Source organism: Protopterus annectens, chromosome 9.part0 (assembly GCF_019279795.1).
Source record: "Protopterus annectens isolate FY-2018-M chromosome 9.part0, PAN1.0, whole genome shotgun sequence".
NCBI classification, from domain to species: Eukaryota; Metazoa; Chordata; order Ceratodontiformes; family Protopteridae; genus Protopterus; species Protopterus annectens.
The window spans coordinates 1,554,275,000-1,554,302,616 of record NC_056743.1 but is presented as its reverse complement, the minus strand read 5'-3'; the positions used below and the strand labels follow the sequence as shown (position 1 = coordinate 1,554,302,616).

The following is a 27,617-nucleotide window of genomic DNA, read 5'->3' as shown; positions in this document are numbered from 1 at the left end:
GGAAAAGGTGGCTGAAGCATACACCTGCTTCCCTAGCCAATCCATCGTCCTGGACTCTCGGTCAGGGGGATGGACCGTAGAACTCTCTTGTGCTAGTTCTTTCTTGAAGGCAGCTGCTACCACCACAGCGTCTACTGGGGACCCCTTGTTCCAACTAGGCCTATCCAAAAGGGACTCTAAACGTTATCTGGACATTTCGGGATTGGCTCCATCGTGTCCAGTTCCTTCCATGCCTAGGTGGTGATAAGGTCCACCAAGGGATCCGCAGGAGTTGGGGGACACCCAGGAAGTAGATGGGCCCATGCCGAAGGCTTCCAGAAACACCAACTCATCCAAAGTAGGCTTGGGGGTGGACCCCCTCGTTGGCACAGAAGTTCCATGATGTCTCCAAAGGAAACATCATCGGGGGGTGATCTGAAGGAGCCTTCCCCTTCCTCCAAGTCCATGTCCTCAGTGAGGGACTCTGAGAAGGAGTCCAGGTGCCTCCTTTTGCATGTCCATTTGCGAGGAGCCTCACTGGTGGGACTCTCTGGAGCGGCCTCGCAAACTGGCTGTTGTTCCGCAAGGAGAACTGCCTGGGGCACATCAAGCACGAGCTGTCCCTGAGTGGACAAAATGGCCAAAGCTGCACCCAGAGCCAAGGGAGTTGGGGAAGAATCCGAGGAAATAGTCAAGGGCCTCGACCCACTCAAGAGAACCCTTTCCACCACATTGAATGCTGAAGGAGAGCGAGCCTCCTGGGACAAGAGTAGGGAAGCAGGTCTCCTCAAATCCAATGGGAGAATCAGGGCAGAGCCTGCAGGCTCCGAGATGCCGAGGGGAGGACCGTGACCCGACAAGGTTGAAGCCGACGGAAACCCTACCTCGGATCTGATGCCCAGACTACAGCTCCTATAAATGTCTGATCCAACATGCTCAAGGTAATGGTCGGCGTCAAGGTACAAGATACCATCGGCACAGACTCCCCCGACTTAGTGACCTCTTGGATCCAAAAACTCCGAAACTGGGGGCCGGATCAGAGAAGGAGTTACAGGGCTAAAAAAGGAAAGCGAGCTCCCCGCTCCAGAGGGAGAGAGGGCTGGTAAGACTCCCATCTGGATCGGGGTGCGAATGAACATTTGCATCATTTTGTCCATCTCCGCTTTGCTTAAAGTTTTGGTGGAGCGTGACGATGACGCACTGACGCTGACCTGAAGGGTCGGTGCACAGAGGCCCTGGAAGAAGGTCTAGGCTCCTCCGGCTTCAGCAAGAACCTAGGTGAGCGGAGCCGAAGAGTGCTAGGCCTACAAATAGCCTGTAGTTTCTGAGGAGTACCTGATGGACCAGACCAGTCTGGGGATCTCTTTCTCACCTTGTCCCTGTCCTTTTTAGGTTGTTCCCCTTCCACAGACCTCTTGTCAGGAGGATGAGTCCAGGCCTGGGAGGGGGAAGAAGAAGTACAGGCAGTCACAGCTGTGACTGGAGTAGTCGTAGGGACAGCCAACCCCGAAGGAGAAAGCAGTCCCTTCATCACTAATTTGGCCTTGCAGTCTTTCAAGGCCCTTGGATTAAAGCCCAAGCAAATCGAGCAGGCAGTAGACAGGTGAGGGACCCCTAAGCACACAATGCACAGAGTGTAGCCATCAGCTGGGGACAGCTTCTGGCCACACTCTGTGGACTTCCTAAAAACAGGCTTAGTCTGGTCAGCCATTCTAAGGAAGAAGGCACAAACAGTCTTTACCAACCCAAACACACACACAGACTAACTAACGAGGTGGGGGAAGGAGAGACTACCACACTAACTAGCTTTTTTTTTTTTTTTTTTAAACGTGACACAACAACGAGGTAGAAGAAGTAAAGGAAAGGAAAAACCTGACCTAACACTACAAGAAATAACACTCACGTACCCAAAAGAATCGCTATAGGAAAACACCACGCTTGGAGCTCCGAGACCACGATGCTAGGCTAAGCTGCAGCAAACGAGATCTGAGGGAAGGAAGGAGGTGGAGAGGTATTATGGATAAGGGGAGGAGCTTGGATCAGCATGGATCAGATGCTGATGAAGCTGCCGTCTCGGATCCGAAGACCCACAGGTTGAAGAGCAAATGAAGTAAACTACTTCAGATCTGAAAGCTACACGTTTGTTTTGAAAGGATGTTTTGTTCATCCTTTCAAATTACAGACTTTTTTGGCCAATAACCTTTTACATTCCATTTACCCACAAACCATTTTTCCCCATTTTGCAAATGTTGTCAGGATGTTACTTTATCAGTGACAGTCATCTAGAGCTAATGTTCCCAATATGGTGTGGCAGTATTGTTAGGAAATGATAAGGATAATACCCCTCAATAATTCCACTTTAATTTTGTTTTGCACATCCTAAAAGCATTTAGGGCAGTGGTGCACAACGTCCGGCCCCGGGGCAAAATCCAGCCCTTGATGCAACACCATCCACCCCCAGAGAATAACCAAAATTTTTTTTAAAAAGTGAAAAAATGCTATGCCTTACTCCAGTCACTCAAACTTTCCAGCATGTGCTTACTTACCTAAATGACTGCAGTTGTGGAAACCTCTAATTTTAGCTACAGAAGTAACTATTCTTGGTTGTTTATAACTTGTAGTCTGTAAACAGTAGTAACTTTCTGCAAGAATTTGTAATAAATCATGGCTGCAAGCCAGAATAAAGTTACAAGCAAAGTTGATGTAGAAAACGGGCAATTGCATGACTACTGTCTTAAGTAAAAATGCCAGTCACCTATACCTATTGTTAACTCATAATGACTTCCTATGTTTTGAGGTGGCCCACAGATACATTAAGAATTTGTGTAGTGGCCCTCCCCACAAAAAAGCTGTACACCACTGCTTTAGGGAATCAGGCAAATGAAGATCAAATGTGCATGCCTGTCCAGAATTTAAAATATGCATACTATACTGTAAAAATAAAATTAAGCTATAAAAAGTTTGACATTTTCATACAAAATGACAAATGACAACATTACTTTTTTTTCTCAGTTTGCAAGAGCACACCAATGATATGATTCAAAAACACTAGTTTGTCAGACTGAAAAAATACAAAGTGCTACTTACTGCACATGTCTATAAAGGGTGGGGGATCTCAAGTTCAGTTACTAAACTTCTGTATTTAGAACATTAAAACAGATTTTTTTTTACTTCTGATTTAATAACTACTCATTAAATAACTACTCTAGGCCATTGCTATACTCTTTGTACTGAGCAGATGTTCAACGTATCAATCACAATCAAAATATAGAGTACAATGCAAAATATCAGACACTGTTGCAGTGAAGGTATATTAACTAAATCTTCTGGTTTTTATCTGTGAAAGGCTCAAGGCCTACCCTTTTTATGAAACTTGCAAGTAATAATAATAGGGTGTTTCAACTATAAAGTACCCTAAGACTATCACTTTAACCTCAGGAGGACTGGTGCATGCCTCTAACTTGGCACCACTGCATTTAGCTGTCAGAAAGCATGACATTGTAGCCTTGGAATGTTAAATGAAAATATTTTGTTTCTTGTGAAATATATAGGATTTTTGATCTAAAGTATTATAAGCCATTATTATGGTCTGCATACTAATCAGAAGTTCAAAAACAACAGTCCCACTGGAAACTGTACACAAGGCAAAATGTTAGCCTGTGACAATCAACACCTTTAAGCATGGTGATGTAGTAGCTGTAGAAGGCCATATCTCTGCCTTTGTCATTTTGCTATGAAATTTTCATTAGTAACAAGATGATCAGCGATAAAACCCAGCAAGACTCCTATTCTAATTTTAAAGTTTCAGTGCAGCTACATGCTGAATTTGACCCAGTGCATTAATTATAGGTTCACAGGTTCATAGGATGATACTAGGCTATTGGCCCGGAGGCCCTTATAAGCCTAGCCAAGAATTTTGCCCATGTTCCCTCAGAGTCAGCACCTGTTACTTCCAGCAGGGACACAGGTGAGATCCCAGGGGTGTATTTTTTGTTTCCCATCCAGTCATCCAGGCTCCTCTTAAAGAGGGCTAAAGAGGTACTCTGCTTGACATGGAGAGGGAGTCTATTCCACAGACGTGGGATTCTTTGGGACACAAATCTATTCTGCCAACAAGTTCTATTAATGTCACAGACCAGGTTAAGGCCTCACGTGTGGGTTGCGCAAGTGGAGTTGGTCTTATGTTTATGCAGCAACTCCATCAAGGCTGGGTCTGAAATTGCCTTGTATGCCAGACACAGGTCACCTCTAAGCAGTCTGTATGAGACTGAGTAGAGGGGCAGGGCTTTTAGCCTATCTGTATAGGATAGGTGTTTGAGACCCTGGATTTTCCTGGCCAGGAACCTCTGTGGTCTCTCCAACTGTTGCATGTGCTTGGCAAGGTACATGCCAAAGGGGGCACTGTACTCGATAATGGGTCTGATAAGGATGAGTACAGGCATGTTATGACCCACTTGTTCCTGGATGAAATACAGTTATTTATAAGGTGGAACATGTAGAAAGCCTTCCGTACAACGGAGGCAACATGGTGGTCAAATGTCAGGTTGCTATCAACCTTGGTGCCAAAGTCCTTCACGACTGACTGCATGCTTAGTAAGTTGTTATTAATGTGATAATTAGTGGGGATGACATTTTCCCCAAAGGGGTTAATGATGCATTTCTTGGCATTCAGTTTGAGGCCATGTTTCTGGCACCAGTCATAAGTTTGGGTAAGGCCCTCTTGGAGGATGTTCACACCACTAGGGGAATTTACGACAGCACCCAGCTTGCAGTCATCTGCAAACTTGGTCAGCCATGTTACATTATTATTATTATTATTATTATTATTATTATTATTATTATTATTATATTATATAATTATTGTTGTTATATTGTTTAGCATTTTAATAACGGTATGTTGCAAATAAAAAAAAATACTGCAAAATCTAGAATGTTTACTTCTGATATAATGGGTGTTTACTTTTACTATAAAGGCAAATCGAATATATTAATATATAACTCTCCTGAGCATTTTGTGCAGAAGTTCAGCATAGCTACCATTATAAAAACATACTAAAATGCAAATTGTCAAACTATGGAAGTAAAGACACAGGAACTGAAGTTCTGGGGTTTGTCTTTGTAAGGTTATATCTCTACTCCTGTTTGACACTACATTATAAAAGTTTCAAGTAAAGGAGTGTTCAGCTACAAAATATACGTATGACTGCAAATTTAACCTCTGTATTCTTACTGGAGCATACCTTTGAATTTGACCCTTCAGTTTTAGCCATTTGAAAGCATGACACTAGCCATGCTCCATACTTCTCAACTGGACAGATTTCTGCAGAACGTCCAGATTTTTGCCTTGTATTTTTGACCCATTTTTCATAAACTTGTGGTTTTATGGCAAATCACTGGCAAGTTATTAAATATTAAAATTGGAAAATAATGACAGACATTTGAGTTTCAGACTTCATGCTCTTCAGAAAATTCATGCTAACAAAAACCTGCTATGCTAGCAACTGTCTAACTTTGTAAGAGCAATATTTAAAATGTGTCTCTATTTTGGCCCCCCCCCCTTTTATTTAGGGCTTGTCCAGGTTTCTTGCTCTATGAGTTTGAGAGGTATGACCATGGACATGTTATAATGAAAAAATGGTGAAACATAAAGATTTTATTTCTGACTTTATGACAATTTGGTAAAGAAGTGTCCTAAACCATTATTTTGCTGTAAACTGAATAAATGGTCAAAATAGCAATGTCGATGGAAACTCCGGATAATACAAAATGTCCAACTATGGCAATGGACATTTCTAAACATGCAGACAGTATCAGTTTGCAAAAGGCCACAACACAATTAATCTCTGATCTCTAACATTAGAGGTTTCACTGCAGCACTGTAATAAATCTGACCCCACGTATCACATGCTGAAATGCTTGGCATGTTAGCTATGATGTACTGCAAATGAAGGAAACACTTTTTTGGAAAATATATGTTTTTTTTCTTCTGTTGCAATAATTTAGCAGACAACAATTTGAGGTCATTACTGTACTCTGCATATTAAGCAGAAGTTCAGTACAACACCAAAAAATGGAAATGGAAAATAATGCAAAATGTCAGTCTATGATAATAAAGATGTATGTACCAAAGCCCCTGCTTTTGCATATGAAAGGATTTCAGTTCTTCTCTCAGACTTTATGAAACTTTAAGGTAGTAACAACAGAATAATCAGATAAAATAATGCACCTAAGACTCCTGTTCTACCTTAGGGAATTCTAGTGCAGCTCAAGAATGAATTTGAGAGGACCAATTAGCTGAATGGGCTTATTTCAAGAAAAATCACCCCTGGATACACAATAGCAAACTCCACCCAAGTCCTACCCACAAGAATCCTACGTCAACACCCACAGATGAGAGGAAATCCTACTTTATGAATATTCAATAGACAGGGTACTGTGTTCAATGAACATTTACAGACTGTTTCTTGCAAGATATGAGGCAAACAATTATTAAAAGTATTGCTTTAGTGATAATAAAAAACAGACTGAAATATACAATTGTTTATAAATACTGTGACAGCCTCTCTATCCCGGGCCAGTAATCAAGGAGCCTCAATCCTCACCACTGGCACCGGTGAGAGACAGTCACTAAAACCAGGAATGAATTTATATAGTACTGTCAGATGCAGCTCTCTGCATCAAGCACAGTTTCCCCCAACAGCACACAGGGAACATGCTCCAGACCTGGGACTGGATTCTCTGTCTCTCCAGATTCCAAACAAGACTCACTTTGGAGCACTGTGTCCCAGTTTCAAGTAGCTGACACACTCACACTTGGATATTTGAATTTCTCTCACACACACACACACACACACACACACACACACACACACACACACACACACACACACACTCTCTCTCTCTCTCTCTCTCTCCTGGGAAAGGTTGGTACAGATTTACTAGCTGCACCCCTTCTGCTCAGACAATAAGGTAACCATGCTGCCACCTGTCATCCACTCTAAGCCTCTTACAGGGATATCCAATTATACGGAGTAAAATCAATACTAATATAAATGGTAGAGTGTAACCAACGCAGCAAGGCATCACTAAAATAAGCACAAGTACTCTCAAGATGCTGCGGTACCGTTGTTCCCTCATAGCAAGACGTTGTCCCGTTCGATTCTCAGCTAGAGCGTCTTCTGTGTGGAGGCATACGTGAATGGGGAGTGCCTTCGTTGAAGGTTGTGCGTCAGGGCTGGTAACCCGGTACATAAAAATCCACTACCAATCATTAGCGGACCAGAGTTCCGCTGTGGCGACGCCTAACCGGGAAAAGCCGAAAGCACAAACAAACAAACTCTCAAGATGTTAAAAGTATTCTCTTAAAGACCAGCCACAATGAAAGGTATAAAAATATTTAAAAATGAATAATAAAATAGAAAACATGAGAATACTAAATATCTAAGTACAATAAACACAGTTTCAATCACAGGAGAAATAACAATAACACAGTTGGACAGATACAAACAGATGCAGGAAAAAATTCTTAACTAATCTCAATGTATTTCCTTACTGTCTAAAGAATAGCTGTTTATTTATTTATTTTACATTTGTTGACCGGGATAGTCTGACTGGATGCATGTCCATTTTCAGCGGAGGCCTGGGGAGAAAAGCTCCTTGGGTAAGCAGATACAGCATTATATATTACAAACAGACTATTTACAGAGATTACATAAATAAGCAAGTTAAACAAGTTCCACAGGTTACATATAATCCTGAGCGCAAATCAGGATTAAATTAAATTACACAGTAAACTGGTTAACAGATTTTTACACATTCTAGAGAGAGTTAGCCAGACTTGATACATTGACATAGCCAGTTAAGTGACAAATGTTGTTTGAGTCTAGTTTTAAATTGACCTAAGGTGGAAAGTAAGGTAATATCAGCTGGAAGAGAGTTCCAGGATTTACTTACAGAGTTTGCAAAGAGAGAATCACCGGCTGTGTTATTAATTTTGCTAGTCTGAATTAGTAGCTTGTTAGAGGATCGAAGCGGTCTAGGATTGTTATAGGGGGTGATAATATTTTTAAGTGCAGGAGTATTGTCCGGATTATAGAAGATTTTATAGGCCATAATCAGTTGGTTATACTGGATTAGGCTGGGTAGTTCAAGCCACCCAAGCTGATTTAGATTGATGCAACGATGTGTCCTAAAAGGCAGCCCAGTGGCAAACCTGGCAATGTGGTTGTAGCAAACTGAGAGTTTGTTAAGGACAGTCTTGTTTAAATTCGAGAGTAGAGGGGATGCATATAGAAGGGTTGAAAGAAGGTGAGAGCGAGCTATGGCAATTTTAGCTGGAGGTTGTTAGGAAGGCTTTTATTCTGTAAAGTGACCATAGTTTTTTTATTGATGGTTTTGATAGTTTGGTTAACATGTAGGTCAAATTTTAGATTATTGTCTATGATGACACCCAATAGTTTTGTAGAGGGGTCAGGGGAGATTATTGTGCCATCATTTGATTTTATGGTAAAGGTGAAAGCGGTAGACCTACGTGTAGGTGAAAATAACAGCATTTTAGTTTTTTTTGGGATTTAGGATCAGACGATGTTCAGAAAGCCAGTTTTCTATTGTATTAAAGGTGGTCTGGGTAGCTGACCATAACTCTACTGGAGATGTGGCTGAGCACATCAGAGTAGAGTCATCAGCATATTGGATGCAGCTGACTTTTGGGATGACAGTATAAAGATCGTTAATGAAGATGGAGAACAGCAAGGGCCCTAGTATAGAGCCTTGTGGTACTCCAAGGATGTTAGGTAGAAGGTTAGAGAGTTTGTTCTGCCAGAGGACAGCCTGCTGTTGACCATTCAGGTAGGATTGAAACCACTGAAGGGCTCCAGTATCTAGACAGAATGTTTGCAGGGTGTGGATTAAAAGTTGGTAATCAACCATATCTAATGCCTTGGAAAGATCCAAGAAGAGGGCTGAGGATATATAATTATTGTTGTGATTATGGTTTATGGTGTTGGTAAAGGCTAGGAGGGCTGAAGTAGTGCTGTGATGAAGACGGAAGCCATGCTGAGTGTCTGCCATAAGGTGATTCTGGATTAGGTGGTGCATGAGTTGTCTATGAATACATTTTTCCATAATCTTTGCAAGTGGAGAGAGTATAGCTATTGGCCTATAATTGGAGAATTCAGTAGAGCTGCCTCCTTTGTGAAGTGGGATTACATAGGATATTTTCCAGATGGTGGGAATTTTAGCTTCTACTAAGATTCGATTGATTAGTATTGAGACGGGGTAAGCAATAGCATCAGCTGATTTTTGTAGGCATGTTCCTCAGCTAACTTAATTAATACAGCAAGGCAAGATTAGATGCGAGTTGCTTACTTCCACAAGGCAAGGTGACGAGCTTCCAACTAAAACTGAACTGAACTTACTAACTGAAGTGTAATAACTGTCATAGATATTTATATCAGGTTCCAAAGAAAATAAAACAAAACAAACTGCTGTGTGAGTTCCATCCCCTCAGTGCTGGTTATAGAATGACATCACATTTGATCACCTGACTCTGGTACAATATACACTCAGAGCTTTACTAAGATCTGTTGCAGTAACTGAAAGCTATAGAACAATTTCAAAAACTTCTACTCATCCCTTCCAGAATTCTTTCTTTAAACATAAACGTTTAATAAGTTACAGTAACACTGTTGACATATTTTTAACACAAGCATCCATACAAGCCAGAGTGACCAATGACACAAAATTCCCTGCAAAACTCCAGCTAACTATGCTTGCATGTGTTACACATGCACGGCTCTATTCTCCCTGGCACAAATGACAATACCTCACATCATCACATTAACAACTCATTTTACATGAAGCAGTGAAGGTTTAGTGCCCTCACAGCCATGACTTTCACTACTAAAGGTAACTATAGTCTCACAGATTACATGTTAAAATAGTATGGCTTGCCAAATAATACCACTAAGAGAAATAAAATATTAACCTGTGCTAAAAAAAATGTACACATTTCAAAACACTGTAAAAATACAAACAAGCATGAATGTAAACATTAGAGAGGAATCACAGGTGCAAAGAAACATACTAGCTGTAGCAGTGGAATCAGGCAGAAGGCACTCTGGTTAATTAAGATGAAACTTTAGATATAAATAAGACAGGCAGTTCAAAAATTGTTATTTATTGGACCATTCTCCTCGTATGCAGGATGATGTAATGATTGCTTTACTTGGTCTGAAGCATAAATCATTATGTGTATAGGCTTATATAACTCCTCAGTCGGGCTGTATTGTTCAGATTTACTGTAAACATGTTTATGACAGGCTACTAAAAATGTCTAGTTGTTAGATTTACTACCGCATTATCTTAAGCAAGCCATGATCTTGTTATGGTGGTAAAACATTTCATCTCTACTCAGTTATCTATTGCTCCTGAGGAACGGATTGTCATGAGCAAAACAAGGAGCTTGTCAGAGTGAATGTTTATTCATTTTTTCATTTGATTAGCTGTTTGTTGCTGTGGTAGTAAAGATGTGCAGCAGGTAAAGGTGATAAAGGATAACGAGGGAAACATACTTACAAGCAAGGAGAGTATGTTGAGCAGATGAAAAGAGTACTTTGAGGGGTTGATGAATGAAGAGAATGAGAGGGAGAGAAGGTTGGATGATGTGGGGATGGTGAATCTTGAAGTGCAATGGATTAGCAAGGAGGAAGTAAGGATAGCTATGAAGTGGATGAAGAATGGAAAGGCTGTTGGTCCAGATGACATACCTATGGAAGCATGGAGGTGTTTAGGTGAAATGGCAGTGGAGTTTTTAACCAGATTGTTTAATGAAATTTTGAAAAGTGACAGGATGCCTGAGGAATGGAGAAAAAGTGTTTTGGTACTGATTTTTAAGAATAAGGGTGATGTGCAGAGCTGTAGTAACTACAGAGGGATTAAATTGATCAGTCACAGCATGAAGTTATGGGAAAGAGTAGTGGAAGCTAGGTTAAGAAGGGACGTGATGATTAGTGATCAGCAGTATGGTTTCATGTCGGGAAAGAGCACTACAGTTGCGATGATGATGATTTAAAATATATAATATCCAATCATGTATAATTTTACAATTAGTACTATAAATTATAAAGGTTGCTGAATCACAAAGTAGATGGAACAATAAAATACAACACAATAAGGTACAGGTAAAAAAAAAATCTTGTGCCAAATCTATAATCCAGCAATAATCAAATAATCCAGCTGGTTCTTTAAAAATATATCAAAGCTGCAAAGATCTCAAAACATCTTGAGGGCATTCACTATTTGTTAAACAATGGCATTACAAAAGAAAAAAAAAAATACTTCCAATTTAAGCTCACCACAAGTGTCTCAGCACCAGTACAGCAAAAACATGCACATTCGCATAAGGTATATTGTGTTTATGTAACATAGTCCTCTAGGCAAATATATTTACAAGTTCCAAACTTTAACAACTTATTATTATTATTCATCATCATCTTCTTTCAGCTGTTCCCGTTAGGGGTAACTACAGTGGATCACCTGTTTCCATTTCTTCCTGTCCTCTGCATCTTGCTCTGTCACACCAACCACCTGCATGTCCTCTCTCACTACATCCATAAACCTTATCTTAGGCCTTCCTCTATTCCTGTTACCTGGTAGCTTCATCCTTAGCATCTTTTTCCCAATATACTCAGCATCCCTCCTCAGCACATGTCCAAACCAACGTAATCTTGTCTCACTGGCTTTGTCTCCATCCCTTCCAACCTGGGCTGACCCTCTAATATACTTATTCCTAGTCCTGTCCACCCTCTTCACACCCAGTGCAAATCTTAACATCTTTAACTCTGCCACATCCAGCTCTAACTCCTGCCTTTGTCAATGCCATTGTCTCCAACCCATATAACATAGCTGGTCTCACTAACCTCTTGTAGACCTTCTATTCATATGATCAAATAATATGTGAATGAAAATAAATAAACACACATTAATTAGTAGTGGTTTGATTCAAGGTAACATATCAAAACTGCCACAAGACAGGTCTTTCAGCTTACCATTAATTAATGCATTACATACTATAAACTAAACACTAAATGCTGCCAAACACACTCGGTTAAAAAGCTCTTTACAAGACTTCAGTGACAAGACAACAAATTCCAGCCAGTGCGAGACACAAACAGCAGGCAAAATAAACTGCTACAAGAAAATAAAAGTGCTCACAAATGTAATACAATCACAATAAACTTAGCAAAAGTAATTGTTAAAAAAAAAGGTTAAAATTTTTTGCAATGGCAGCAATAATGGTGGCTAGTCGATAGCTTACTACTCAACAGTAAAATCCTGCAACCACATTCACCGAACTGAAGCCAAAATTTTATATCCATTTAAATATATTCTGACCTACATCTATTCCTCATGATCTTCTGCATCAGACTTCTGCAAAAAAAATGTTTCAAAGTCCTCAGTAAAGACTAGGAAACACACATCCAACTACTCCTATTCTACACTTTCATTTTAACTGAACTGTACAACTGTAACACTTTTGACTTGACACAATATTTTTCTGCAACCATACGTTTGTGGTCACAACAAATTTCTGAAAGGATGTTAGCAGCTTATTTCTGAGTACTTCTTCCATTACCTTTGTCCAAGTATGACAATAGGCTTTCTTAACAATAGTTACTTTTACGTTTTTTTAATCAGGTGAGCCACTCATTCTAAACATTTCTTAGTATGCAAATCCAGTCCAAGTGATTTCAGTCTCGCTCACAAAGAAAACTATATCCATTCCTAGTGACATCAGTCTTACTTCACAAAAAATAAATAACCAATACAATACTAGTGATTCCAGCCTCATTGCACCATACATTCCCCCAAGAAACTACAGCTTATCCGCAAAATAACTAAATTTTTAAACAACAGATTAAAAATTATGTCTATAACCAATCAGCAATCAAATCTTACAAATCAGTGCATGCATTATCATAGGTCCATAGGTGTGTACCAGGCCAATAGCCCTGGAGCCTTTACAAGCCTAGCCCAAAAGATTATCCTGGCATCGTGCCACCTGACTTTAGTTCCCAGTGCCTCTGTCGAGTAAAGCCACTGGAGTGATCCCTGGGGTGAATTTTCTATTTCCCATCCACTCGTCAAGATTTCTCTTGATGAGGGCCAGTGAGGTGCTCTGCTTGACATGTATGGGAAGCCTATTCCATAGCATGGGCAGTCTCTGGGTTATGAACCTGTCCCTCCGGCATGTTCTGTTGATTGTGGTAATAAGGTTGAGGTCTCTGCGTGTGGTGCAGAGGGAATGGGATTTCTTTCGATGTAGCATTTCTAACAGAGCTGGGTCAGACATGGCTTTGTAAGTCAAGCAGAGATTGCCTCTAAGTAGGCGATCTGAGATGCAGAATAGTTAGGGTTTTTTTTGAGTCTGTCCATATAGGACAAATGTTTAAGACCTAGGATCCTCTTTGTGGGGTACTTTTGTGGCCTCTCCAGTTGCTGCAGGTGTGTAGTGAGGTGCACGCCAAATGGGGCATTGTATTCAATGACTGGCCTAATGAGGGAAGAGCAGAGGGAGAAAATGACCTCCTTCTTCCTAGATGCAAAACCCTTAGTAATGAGATGTGCCACATAGAAGGACTTTCTGACCACAGTGGCAATGTGGTGGTCAAAAGAGAGGTAGCTGTCAACCTGTGTTCCCAGATCTCCAATAACGCTTTCTGTGTTCAGTGGACTACCATCGATGTGGCAATTCATGGGAACCAACTTTTTCTCAAAGGGGATGACGACATTTTTTGGCATTGAGCTTAAAGCCATGGTTCTGACACAAGTCATTGGTCTCAGTGAGGCCTTTCTGTAGAATTTCAACATCACCTGGGGAGTTAATAATAGCTCCCAACTTACAATCGTCTGCAAACTTTGTCATTCAGAATCCCTTTGTGTTGGCCAGGACTTCAGAGAAGTAGATACCAAACAGGAGAGGACCCAGGACTGAACCCTGTGGGACTCCACTCATGACTGGTCAGCAGTCTGACTTTGAGTCTGCCATTTTCACACTGTGGGTTCTACCTGTAAGCCAGTTTGCAACCCACCTAGTGATATAGGATATTATCATACGTGCACATTCACACTTACTGTTTTCATCCATGGCAGCTCTGCCATGAACACTAAAGCTGTAATGCATTATTATTCATGCAGTCTTCCCACGACATTCTCATCGATCTAAAGCCCTTCCATATTCACCCACCTTGTAATGCTTAAATGTTACTCTGTTCAGACCTAGAGAAATTGAGCGAAATCTATTATACAAATGCTTTCACCACATCTGAAAACACTTTCACTCAACATCTTCAGATTCTTCTTTAACATAATATTGTGTCATAACCCTTCCTGAATTTTTAACTCTATAACACCAATTTGTAAGCATACTTACAGATTAGTACACGATGTTAAATGGAGCACTAACAATTTCCTTTAGAAATCTAAAATTGTTTACTGTATTTTCTCATAGCGATGCATTTAGAAATTCCAATGTATTTATAGTATATTTTTTTACTTTATCTCAGAGTCGTATAGCAAAACAGAACAACTTTATTAGGACTCCTCGCACTACCAAACACCACTGAAACTAATATTAACATTGCACTAAATGTTTTCTTACTACTTAGTTTGAGTACCACATTATTACTGGAAGCACACATGCTACTTTTAGCAAACTAGGCTACCTAAAATTGTCAGTAAACAAGGTAAAGCTTACAGTCAGCACTGCCAGGAGAAACAGACCACAGCTGGAGGGATCCAAGATTAATATATTAACTTGTTTAATTTCTTAAACACAAATTCCAACCACAGAAAGCCCATTCACAACAGTGTTCTGGAAGAAAGGTCTCAGATATTCAGGCTCTACTAAAATCCACATCAAGAACACAATTTCAACACGGAACCTTGCATACACACAGGAATACACCAGGTACTATGAAAGTTGACGTGGGAATTGAGAAACTATCTAGAGTTGAAGGCATTCATACATTATGTTCATAGTGCCAACATGATTTTGATATTCTGTACATTTGTTACACTATACATGAACTAAACAAGCAAAAAGAAAAAAACATCAGCAGCACTGTACTACAAAGTACAGCAAATAACACATATACAGTTTCATAACACTGTCATATACAAGGATTACTGGTAAACTTTGTCTTCTACTTAGTAAATGACAGTAACGGGTCATCATCATGCCCAACTACAACACACTACTACAAATACAGAATATACCGTATTAAAGTAACAGACAGAAGTTACAAATACAGTGCACCAGAACAATGGATCAAAAAACTAGCAAACAGAGGAAGAAAACGAGTACAAGTGAAAGGGTAAGGAGCTCTCCAAACCATGCATACTGTTTTATACAATCGCGCTAAATTCAGTTATGAAAACAATTTTGAGTTACAATTCATTATGTTTTCATCCATCCTCTACTTTTTTTTCCAATTTCTGCACATGGGGTCGGGTGTCACTTCAACAGTGACAATCGTCTCGAGCCAAGGTAGCTAGCCCTGCCATGGTAAGTCATCCGCACCATTCACTTGCATCTATTGGCAAATTAAAGTGTCTAATCCACCTACTGCATGTCTTTGAATGTGGGAGGAAACCGGAGCACCCGGAGGAAATCCAGGTAACCGCAGTGAGGACTTGCAGACTCCGCACAGAAAGCACCCCTGCCGAAAAACGAACTGGAGAGCCTCTTGCTGTTAAGCAACAAACCTAATCGCTCCCACATAGTTTTTAGCATTTGCTTACCAGAATAGTCCAGTGGGCTAATAAGAGCCAATTTACAGTGGAAGCCCGAGGAGAAAGACTCCACAATAAACATGAACATACAAAAGCATTAAACAATTACGTTAAAGTAATATGAAACTTATTTTTTATTAATTAGTCACAGGTAATACAAACAATTTACAAAGTGAGACAAAAATATAACAAAGAAAGGCTGACGTTTAACGTTTTACAAAACTTCTGCCAAACAAACAATTGGGTTATCTCAAGATATTTTGTAGGATAATGTTAATTTTGGGACAGACAGAAGTATATTCGGGAAGTAGAGGTAGTCAGAATGGGGGGGGCTTGGTGCAAGAGCAGTTCCAGAACGAAGAGACGTACTCTCGTAAAGAGGTTTGAAAGATGCTAGGAGCGGTTGTTAATGCACGTTTACCAACTATAACTAAGAAGGCTGCCGGTTTCACACAATGATAAATGCAAGTGATAATACATGTTTACACGTACACCTGATATCAGCTCAGGATTCACGTTCTCTTGCAAAATCCAGGTTTGGCAGGTACCGCCAGACTAATTTCTATTACAACCTGAACATGACTTTACTATAGTGACAATGCAATTACGTAAAACAGTTTCCCAAAAGAGCAGTCCTGTGGCTAACTAGCCTCCCATACAAGACTAGCCCTTTGCTGCCTCTCTCACAGCTGTGAACAAGATAAACTATGTCACATAAGAAAATAAATAAAATGTACCGCAACAGTCCTACTTCGCAATTCTAATCCATGTTTACTTCTCAAAGGTGAACCCATCCCACAATTCCATGCAACAAGGAAATGCCAGAAGGTCGCTCAAACCAAGCCTTTGTTGACATTTTTTAGGGCGGGTACTTTGCATAAACATACTGACTAATACCTCTTCATTAAACGATTAAGACATTATTTTATGAAGTTTGCTATAAGACCAAAATGTTAAAATCGTATTATCTACAAGTTATCGCTTTAACTAAATAATATGTGAAATTGTTTTGAATGAAGAATAGTCCCCCATTTTTAACCGGTAAAGACCTTTGGTAACGACCAACCAATCAAAAGGAGCAACACTATATTCAAAAGCCATACACAAAAGTTGTTTGAATATAATTTTTCGGAAGAAATTGAATTGGTTATTGATTTGATTATTGTCTTCTTTTTAAATTATTTGGTGAGTGTTATGTTGGGCTTTTTGTATTTATTTTTAATCGCGGTCTCTTGTACTTCTTGTTTTTTTTTTTTTTCGAGAAGATAGTTTGTCGAAAGTTCATATATTTAGTTGTCTTATATGAAGTCTTTGGGATCAAGTACGTGCAGACTCATTACAAAAACTACTGTTGCGTTTTAATTGAAGGTGCTACTACGTATAAGGATCTCTTAGTCTATCTAGTTAGTTTCTTTGTTAATACCAGGACGATAACTTTTATGGCTGAATCGCTGAGCGAACTGCTGGTTTCGATTGTTTTTGTTATGAGTGATAATTCAATAAGGATGTTTCTTGCTTAACAAAACTGTCATTAGACTTGTACTTATCTGTAGACATTCTTGTCTGTAGCTACTTGGTTGTCAACAGTTACTGTATTTTGCTGTAAAGCTGCGATTAGTAACTTTGTGTGTTTAAGTGCTGCTGTCATGTGTAGGCAGTCTTTAGCCGGTATTAGTATTATCGGGGGCTGTAATCTTTCTATTGATATCTTTTAAATATGCTGGTAATAATTTCTGCTCTAAATAATGGTAGTCTAGGCGGTATCCAGCACCGAGACTGTTCATTTCCACTGTCTTGACAAACGTTTTTAATCGTGTCGTGTTGCTTGGCATTTTTATTTTATATTTTTGGATACGTGTCCATTTTTAGCGGAGGCCCGGGGAAAGATATCAATACATATTGCATACCGTTTACATTCATTATACGGTTTTGTAGTACATTACCCCCACCAGGTGCGCAGAAGCAAGGACCGCCCAAACCCCGCCCACTACTCTACGTTTCCCTGTAATTCATAGTTTTACTATGAATAAACGTGACCTGGTTAGCATCAAACAGAATTTGGACAACAGTGTAGTTGAATCTGGAATAGAATACATTTTACAAAACTACTAGCAAGTGCATCCTACATAAAACGGAAACTAATATATTTTAGAGAAGTACGGTCTAGCAAGTGCATCTGCAATTCTATCTAGTCCCTCTGCAGTGACTTTACGCAATACATTTGTGATTAATAAATACAATGATAACTGACGAGGCAGAGACATAAGCAGCTCGTGTTCTTTCATAAAAAACGCACTTTCACGCTCTGGTCTACTGTTTCAGTAGAAAGCAGCAGTCTTACTTCTGTGTAAAACTAACTTTGCAAACAGTTAACTCATAAACACTGTTATTACTCTTATTAAGGCTAAACTTGTGGCATTCATAAGCCTAGCCAGAGTGTGTTTGGCTTTCGCCACCCATTTTAAATGAATTTTGCTATGCCCTTTTTCGAGGTTAGTATACAGTGCCTCTGTCTAATAGTGACACATGATACCCAGGGTAAACCAACGATCTCCGATTCCTCTTGGAAGAGAGTCAATGAGGGACTCTGCCTAACCTGGACTGGGATTTTATTCCAGAGTGAAGGGAGCCTCTGGGTTATGAATTTGTCCCTCCAGCATGTCCTATTTATTTCAGTGCTGAGGTTCAAGTCTCTCGAGCGTGTAGCTCGATGGGACTTGGATTTTCTGAGGTACAGCATGTCCATTAATTCCAAGTTGGACATGGCGCACAGATCGCCTCTGAGAAGGTGGTATGCCACTGAGTAGAGCTGAAGTTTCTTTAACCGGGCAGCATATGGCATCTGTTTGAGCCCTTTGATCCTCTTGGTGAGGTACTTTTGGGGTCTTTCCAGTTGCTGCAGGGGTCTGGTAAGGTACATCCCAAAAGGGGCATTGTACTCAATTATGGGCCTGATGAGGGATGAGTAAAGACCTCAAGCCACACTCTCTTCCAAGAGGAATCTGAGATCGTTTTTTTTTTTACCCTGGGTATCACTACTATGTCACTATTACAGAGGCACAGTATACTAACCTATGACCTCCCCTGATCTAGATGTGAATCCCTTCATGATTAGGTGGGCTATATTTTTCCAACCACTTTGGGCACGTGGTTTTCAAATGAGAGATTGCTATCAACTTGGGTCCCTAATTACTACTTCTGTACTTAATAGATTACCACCTATGTGGTAACTTGTGGGCACTTTGTTTTTGCTTAAGGGGATGACTATACACTTTTTGGCGTTTAGCTTGAGGCCATGGCTCTGGGACCAGTTGTCTGTTTCTATGAGGCCCTTTTGTAGGATGCTTGTGTCGGCTGGAGAGTCTATTATGGCGCCTAGTTTGCAGTCATCTGCGAACTTGGTCAGCCACAGTCCTTCCGTGTTTGCCTGTACCTCCGAGAAATATATACCGAACAAGAGGTCCCAGGACTGAGCCTTGTGGGACGCCACTTGTAACTGGTTTGGAGTCGGACATGGCTCCAGCAATTCTAACCATGTGGGTTCTGTCCTTGAGCCAGTTTGCAACCCATCTAGTGACAAAGGGCTTTATATTTAAGCTGGTGAGCTTATCTATAATGCCCGAGTGGGGTATTGTATCTAAGGCTTTTGCGAGGTCCAGGTAGGCTGTGTGGGCCACCTTCCCCTAGTCAATGTCCTTGGTGACGATTTCAAAGAAATCGATGGTTTAAGAGGCAGGATCTGCCCTTAACAAAGCCGAACTGGGTAGGATCCAGTCTCTGTAGGTCCCCAATATCTTTGAGGTCCATGATAATCCTTTCCATAGCTTTGCAGACCAAGCTAGTCAGGCTTATGGGGTGATAGTTTTCAGGATCCATTGAGGCACCACCTTTGAGGAGAGGGACCACTGTTGCTGTACGCCACTCTTTGGGTACATATCCTGTAGTAAGGCTGAGATTTATGTTTGGGTTTAGCTCTTCTTGGAGTTCATGTAGGACACAGCCAGGGACAGTCTGGTCCCATTGATGCTGTGTTTGCTTTGGAGAGGGTGGCTCTTACCTGAGCATCTGAGATGTCAGGGGGGCAGCACTCTGCTGGGATAGATATTTGCCCTTTTGGTGGGGAGGGGGGGGGGGTTGCGCTGAACTTCGGCTAGGATGTTGGCAATGTCTGTGGGTTCGGTGTATTTTTTGTCATTTTGGACTAATTCTGAGCATACCTGGAAATTCCCACCCAGTTTCCTAACATAACTAAAAGAAAGCCTTGTGATTATCCTTGGTATCCTGTGAAATTTTTCTCTCTAAGCTGGCCTTAGACTATTTTATGAGTGCCCGTAGTTTTTTGCTAATAATGATCAGATGCCTTCCCTTTTTGGGATTTTGCTCCATGTAGTAGTTTCCTCCTTCTATTGTTTAGTTTCTTTATGGCTGGGGTCCACCAGACAGGACGCCTGCCTTTGGAGGATTGGGTCTTGGTTTATTTGGGATTGCATGATCCATGCATTCCTGAAGGTGTTCATAGAATGCGTTTATAAAAGGATTCTGTGGTCTGGGCCGTAGTTTCCACAGGCCTGGGGGCTTTGAAGGATTCCACCTCTGTTTTGAGGAGTGTGAAATTTGCTTTAGAGAAGTTTTTCACTCTGGTTTTCTGGGCAGAGGGTGGGGTCGGGATGTGAATATCCAGTGTAATTAGTTTATGGTCTGATCTTACCAGTGAGGGATACACTTCTGGTCTGGAGCATAGAGCCCCCATGTTGATCAGGTCCAGTATGTTTTCCCCCTCTTATGGGAGTGGTAACAAGTTGTTCCATAGCATTTGAGTTTATAAATTCTAGGAACCTTTGGGCTAGGGTGTTGGAGCTAGAGTAATGCTCCCAGTTTGTTTGGGTAGTTGAAGTTGCCCAATATAATGGTGTTTGGAGATCTTCATATTTTTTAGTGTTCTCAGGAAGGCAGAGTGGGGTTCCTGGGTTTGGGAGGGTGGTCTGTAGCAGGCTATAAACTGGAAGGCAGTTTTACCCACTGTTAGTTGCACATGGATAGTCTCTGATGCTTTGTGCTGTGCCACCAACCTGGAAGTGTGGATATCTGACGAATATTGATACTCCCCCCTCCTTTTGTGGTTCGGTCCAAGTTTTGGGGCCGAAAAGCATCGTATGAGGTATAACCTTATAGTGCTGGGGTGCTCTCGGGAGCCTTGAACCAGGTTTCTGTTACTGCACAGATATCTGTTTTCCATGTTAGAGAGTTTTGAGTGTGTGCATCTTGAGGTTTAGACTTCTGGCGTTGAGTAGCATTACTTGGGCATCACAAGGGATAAGAAACTATGGAGGTGGGTTTGTCTTTTGAGCCTTGCCTAAAAAAGGCACTATGGGGGTGGCAAGAGCCTTTGCCAATATCTGAAAGCCCAATGGTGACAGGTGCAAGCCGTCCTTAGTGAAGCATCGTGGCTTGTCGAGCATGTCATCCCAGGCTGACAGGCATTGGATCCCCTTTGAATGACACCAATCTTCTTCTTCTTCTTTCGGCTTTTTCCCGGTTAGGGGTCGCCACAGCGGATCACTTGTCCGCACATTGAATGGCAGTGGAGTTTTACGGTGTCGAGTTGCCAGCCCGGCGCCCAACCTTCCATAGAAGGCACACTCACACGCACACCTAGGGCCAATTTAGAGTGTCCAATCCACCTGCAGCATGTCTTTGGGATGTGGGAGGAAACCGGAGCACCCGGAGGAAACCCACGCGACCACAGGGAGGACATGCAGACTCCGCACAGAAGGCACCCCAGCTGAGGATCGAACCGGAGAACCTCTTGCTGTGAGGCAGCAATGCTAACCACTGCACCACCGTGGCCGCCCTCCTTTGAATGACACCAATACTTAAGCCAATTGTTGAAATTGATAATCTTGTCTTCGTATTGTGGCATCATTCTTGGTGAGGCTAAGATGCTACTCAAGGTCAGGGTCATACCGGCCTGGGCTACATACTCTGAGAGCTTCTCTGTCTCTTCATGTAGTCCAGGGAGGTACATCTCAGGTCATTCACACCAGCATGGACAATGAGTAATTTGTACTTGGCTTGGACTGACCTGAGTGCTTATGTGGTGGATCCTAGTGCCCAACAGGCAGCTCACTGTGACTTTCTTGTTCAGCCTGGTGAGCGGGACGTCAGTGTGCTTGACAAGTCACCTATTACAAGTCACCTATTACAAGTGTATCAGGTGTGTTTAGTGTATCAGGTGTGTTTAGCCTTAAGCGCTGTGACTGTTCGGCACACTGGCTTTGTGAGCTATGTGTTGCACGTGTTTTGTTTTGGGGTAGTGGTTGCTTGAGTCTGCTTTGGAGGTCTCTGCTGCTTGGGCAGATTTGTATTTAGAGCCTCCGAGTATGTTTGTGTGGTTTGCTGTTGTGGTAGGTCTGAGACTGGAATTGTAGTGAGTGTGGTTTCCTTCTCCTCCTGACTGGTTATGCCGGTACTGAGTTGAGAGAGCATAGCCTCCTGTTTGGCTATATGGTTGCATCTCACATGTCTCGCGTGTTGGAATTTGTTGGGAGGAGAGGGTTGTCTTGTGTACATGAGGCAGTTGTAACATTGCCTCAAGATTCCCAGATTCACCAGCATTAAGCTTGAGCTCATGGCTCTGGCACCAGGCATCCAGTTTCTGTAAGTCCCTTTTGTAGAATATCCACATCATTTGGGGATTCAATAATGGCTCTGTTTGCAGTGTTAGCCAGAGTCCCTTGGTGTTGGCCTCTACTTCAGAGAAGTAGATGCCAAATAAGAGGGGTCCCAGGACTGAACCCTGAGGTACTCCACTTGTTGGAGTCGGCTACTTTGACAGTCTGGGTTCTGTCAATAAGCCAGTTGGCAACCCATTAAGTGACCTAGGAATTTATGCCCAGCTTGGTAAGTTTTTTTATTTTTTTATTTTTTTTTAACATTTGTTGACCAGGAATGTCCGACTAGGTTCCAGAGCCTTTTTTCAGCAGAGGCCCGGGGAGAAATGCTCCAGATGCATGTCTATGATTCTAGAGTGGGGATGGTGTCAAAGGCCTTGCTGAGGTCCAGATAAGCTGTGTGGACCACCTTGCCCTCATCCACAGCTCTGGAGACCAGATTCAAAGAAGTCAATCTGGTTCAGGAGGCAAGATTGGCCCTTCACAAATTCAAACTGGGTGGGGTCCAGTGTTTGAAGGTTGCCAATGTCAAGTTCATGATAATGCGTTCCATGCCCTTGCAGATCGGGCTAGTCAGACTGATGGGGTGGTAGTTTCCAGGATCCAAGGTGGATCCCCCCCCCTTGTGGAGTGGGATAACTGTAGCTGTGCCACTCAGTGGGCATCAAGCTTGAGGTGAGGCTATGATTAAACATGCCACTTGGGTGAGGTGCCAGTTAATTTTGTAGTTCATGTAGTACACAGCCCAGGATGTCATTCTGTCCCATGGATGCTGTATTCTTAGCTTTGGAGAGTGCAGTTTCTACCTGTGTGGCTGTGATTGCTGGAATTCCTCTATTTTTTTTTTTTTTTGGTACTGAGATGGGCCCTTTAGGGGGTGGGGGGGGGGTGAAGCTTGCAAGCTTGCATTAAATCGATCTGCTAGGATATTGGCAATATCCTTGGGATCAGTATATTTAATGCCATTCTGTTGTAGCTCAGAGCAGATCTGAGCATTGCCATTTAGATTCTTGACATAACTATAGAGTGCCTTGTGGCTGTCTTTGGAATCTTTGGCAATTTTATTTTCGTAACTAGCTTTTGAGGATTTTGAGGGAATCTCTGTTTCTTAGTGAGGCTGGTGAGGGAGTGTTTTGCATCCTGGGATGTTCCTCTTTTCTGCAACAGTTTTGTCCTTCTGTTGTATAGTTTGTTTATAGCAGGTGGCCACCATATTGGCTTCCTTTGGAGGAGAGCATCTTGGTCCTATTTGGGATGGCATGATTCATGCATGAGTGGATGTGCTAGTTAGTGTAGGATTCGGCAGTTGAGCTTTCAGATCCCTTCTGCATGGGTGTCATGAAGTTTCACTTCTGACTTCAGTAGCATGAAGTTACTGGTGTGGAGCATTTATCTCCCATGTTGGTATTGACCAGGTCTAGGATATCTGAGCCCCTGGTGGGACAATGGATTAGTTGATCCAGGGTGTTAGTAGTACAGGGGTGCTCTCTGGAGCCTTGAACCAGGTGTCTGTTACTACACAGATATCTATGCTCTCTATCTTTAGGAGTCCCTCGAGTGCATTTTGAGGTTTAGACTTCTAGAATTGAGTAGCATTGCCTTCAGATTTTGCATGTTTGTATCTGTTGCGGTGGTGGTTTTGTCCTTTGAACCTTGCCTAAAAAAAAGCGCTATAGGGGTGGCAAGAGCTTTACCCAGTAACCTGAATCCCACAGGTGATGGGTGCAGACAATCTCTGGCAAAGCATCTTGGTTTGTCTATCTAGTCTTCCCAGGCAGATACTGGATCCCCTTTGTATGACACCAAAAGCTTGGCCACTTGTTGGAAGCATTCTGGATGAAGGCAGGATGAAGTGCTGTGTAGGCTGCTGTCCTGCACTATATAGTTTTACCTTTTTTACCTTTTCTGAGCTGGGCACTGCTGTTAGAAAGCTCATTGTGTGGTTACCTGATTGGCCTTAGTTGGTGCAAGATATGTTTTTTGCTTGAAGCTGCTCTTCATGCAGAAACTGTTATTGGTGTCTCATATACAGTCACCAGAAGTTGAACCACAGCCCTGCATTATTCACTGGGCACTTAATTTGTGTGGTGATCAGCATTTAGTTAGGACTATTTAGATTTGCCTTCGCTTATAGCACCCAGGGCTACTGATGCTCGGTGAGCATCTGGTTTGTGTGCTTGGCAATATCACTGGTTCTGTAATCGCCCTTCCCTTGACTTATTAGATGCCCTCCACTTGTTTCGTGCAAATACATATTGGGGACCCCAGCCATGGATGGGCACTCTTCCTGCCTCTTCTACATCCCGCTCAGTGGGCATGGTTTATCCTGTGGCAATATAACAATTGCTTTATGTATACAGACCACTTAATTCTTAAATACATTGTGAGTAGTTGTGTATACTGGCATGGGAAACTAGAGTCTCTGAGACAAACAGCAACATGTCAGTGACTCATCATTCATTGCACCCAACAAATAAGTTTACCAACATAATAAATGCTCCTTGGGAGAAGTTAAATGAAGCTAAATGTGCCATTGCTCAATGCCAGGAGTCTCAAACTGCACTCATGGAAGCTGTCCTCAGCCTGGCGAATGCTGATGTCTATGCAGTTACTGAACCTTGGTTCAAAGCTATGGAAATCACTTGGGCAGTGTATGGCTGTAATGCCTTTCCTGTCTTACACCAGTACCTTTTGCTCTTTCATGTTCAGTGGGTTGTTGGCACTAACTGCATAAAGGATAAGCACACCTCAATGTGATCAAACACTATAATATGCTTGAGCTATTTCATGTCCAACTAACCATGGGGGGGGAAAGCAGTTACCCTGTCCTTGCTAGCTACAGGTCCCCCACCATGAACCAGGAAACCATGTATCGTATCTGAAGTTGTGGGAATTGTCTGCCATGCAACCCAATACCATAATCTTGGGTGACTTGTAACTTCTCCTTTGAGCCATAAATGAACATGCAGGCCCAAAGATTTCTTAACTTTGAAAATTTAAATGCCATGGAGCAGTTAAGTCTACACTTGCACTAGGGGAACAAATCCTAAATCTGGTAATCATAAATTGGGGAGTGCTGTACCCCCCCCCCCCATGATGTCTTCACTGGTAAGATCAGATCACAAAGTGGTCTCCTTTTGAAATAAAGGTAAAATAGGTCTTTTCCCACCCCTTAACACAAAATTAACTTCCAGGGTACATTATCCCATTAGTCCATTAGTCTAAACAAGTGAATCGGGGAAATAAGGATGATTTGGTTGTGGGCTTCCAAAATCAAGGATGATTTGGTTGTGGCCTCGTCTTCAGAATGACACCCAACAATCTGTGGAATTGGTTTTAGATGGAATCACCTATACTTGGCCAGAATACATAGCGAATCTTCTGGCCAAATTCGGCTGAAATTTCACCTTCTCATCACCCCCCAGTTCTCCCCCCAAGAAATACTCTCCACCACTCTACTTTCTCAAACTGCTCCTGCTTCATTGGGGCTGGACAGTATACAAGGTTGGATCTTTTAAACTGCTTAAATCAGAACTTATTAGGCTATTGGATCTCTAACCACAGCCTCCTGATTGGCTTCCTTCCCAGTAGAGTGAAAGACAGTGACAGTCAATCTCTCTGCATAAAGAGGGCGGGGCATCTACTGACCCAGAAAATTAGACTCATGCGGTTTGACTAGCCTTAAATGTAAGGTTATGGAAAGAAAATCATGAACCTGACAAGATATAGGAAACCTCCAAACACTGGACTTGATGACCTGGGCAAGGCACTGGACACTGTTCCCTACTTTGATATTATAAATTCACAAAATTGGGGAATAAATCTGTTACCAGAAGAATAGACCTGTTAGCTCAATAACAGGACACGTGTGGTTAATCCAGATCCAAGAAGAGGCCATTTAATAGTGGTGTGCCACAGGACTCAGTGCTGGGACCACTCCTGCTCATAATTGGCTTCTGTGAAGTCAAGGTTACTGTTGGCCTCTAGATAACTGTTTGACTGCTGCAAACTGGAGGCAATTACTGAATCCCCAACTATGTAGATATCCTTCAGGAGGGCTCTAGATCTTACAAATGAATGGTGTCAGAACAATGGCCTAAAACTAAATGTGAGACCATGTATTGCCATGCTCTTTGGAATGTAAAATAATTCTGCAAGTTCTACACACCTAGGAGTAGACTGGTGAGATCTTGGTACACAGCCTGAACTTTGTGTCCACACTGAGGAAGTCCTGTGTGGTAAAACTAAAGGTATGGCACATAGATCCAAGGAAATTTGTAGTATCCCTTTTGCTTGGCCTCATTAGACCAATAAGAGTACAACATTCATGCCAAATGGCACTTGACTCAGTTTCCTCACAAGATTATCAGATTTAAACCTGTCCTGTGCAGATGGACTAAAAGCCCTGTCACTTTACACTCCACCAACTAAGGTGACTATGCCTGCCATACAAGGCATTCCTAAATTGTCAGTGAGAGCTGCTATACATCTGCAATTCAAACAGCATGAGAGTCATCAGATTTGGATCTAAACTTCATCAGCTGCTCAAACAAAACCTGCTGGAGAGTTGTCTTTGAGCTTTTCCTTTCTTTGGAACAGGCTTCCTGTATGTTGAGCAGAGCCCTTTCTTGGCCCTTTTCAAATGCAGTTTGGATCCGTATATGGGGGAATTGCAAACTTACACCTGGGTTAGCATCTGTCCCTTCTTACAGGGGCAGTCTATAAGATACTTGGAGGTATAGATCCGTGGCACTCTTACCCCTGGCAGCCATATATTTGGTGAAGTCTGGTTATATTGGCTAGGCTTATAAGGGCTCTTAAGCTCTTGGCCTAGTAATTTACTGTGAACTCCATGGCCTAGTAATTTACTGTGAACTCCATAACTGTAACAAGTTGCAATGTATGGGGTGGTGTAATGTTGCTTTAATGTGATGCATTGTGAAATGCAGTATTTGACAGGCCATGTAAGATGGGTAGTTCTGCAGGATCAGCTATACCTAGTGTTGTATTGATTTTTTTCTTTGACTAGGAAACTACTTCAGGTTGTGCCCATTTTTATTGGAGGCCCAGGGAGAAAATCTCCAGCAGATGTCATTTACATTTAAATCTGCTACCTTAGTAGCATATACCTATTGTAGAAAGTCTGACCATGACAGTGTGGTTAAAATGCTGGTT

The 27,617-nt window shown here is 41.8% G+C and overlaps 2 protein-coding genes across 3 annotated transcripts in view; one reads left to right on the top strand and one right to left on the bottom strand.

The window, feature by feature from the left end:
- The window catches only part of SLU7 (SLU7 homolog, splicing factor), a 906,055-nt gene extending 889,471 nt beyond the window's left edge, over positions 1 to 16,584 (bottom strand). Inside the window, exon 1 of one of the 2 annotated variants that reach the window (XM_044084498.1) lies at positions 16,509 to 16,584. The gene's annotated coding sequence lies outside the window, so the exon portion shown is untranslated. Of the gene's footprint in view, positions 1 to 16,263; positions 16,420 to 16,508 lie in introns of those variants that run through there. The other variant, XM_044084499.1, reaches the window with a different exon arrangement.
- A 247-nt stretch (positions 16,585 to 16,831) lies between these two features.
- The window catches only part of PTTG1 (PTTG1 regulator of sister chromatid separation, securin), a 232,855-nt gene continuing 222,069 nt past the window's right edge, over positions 16,832 to 27,617 (top strand). Inside the window, exon 1 of the mRNA XM_044082495.1 lies at positions 16,832 to 16,956. The gene's annotated coding sequence lies outside the window, so the exon portion shown is untranslated. The remainder of the gene's footprint in view (positions 16,957 to 27,617) is intronic.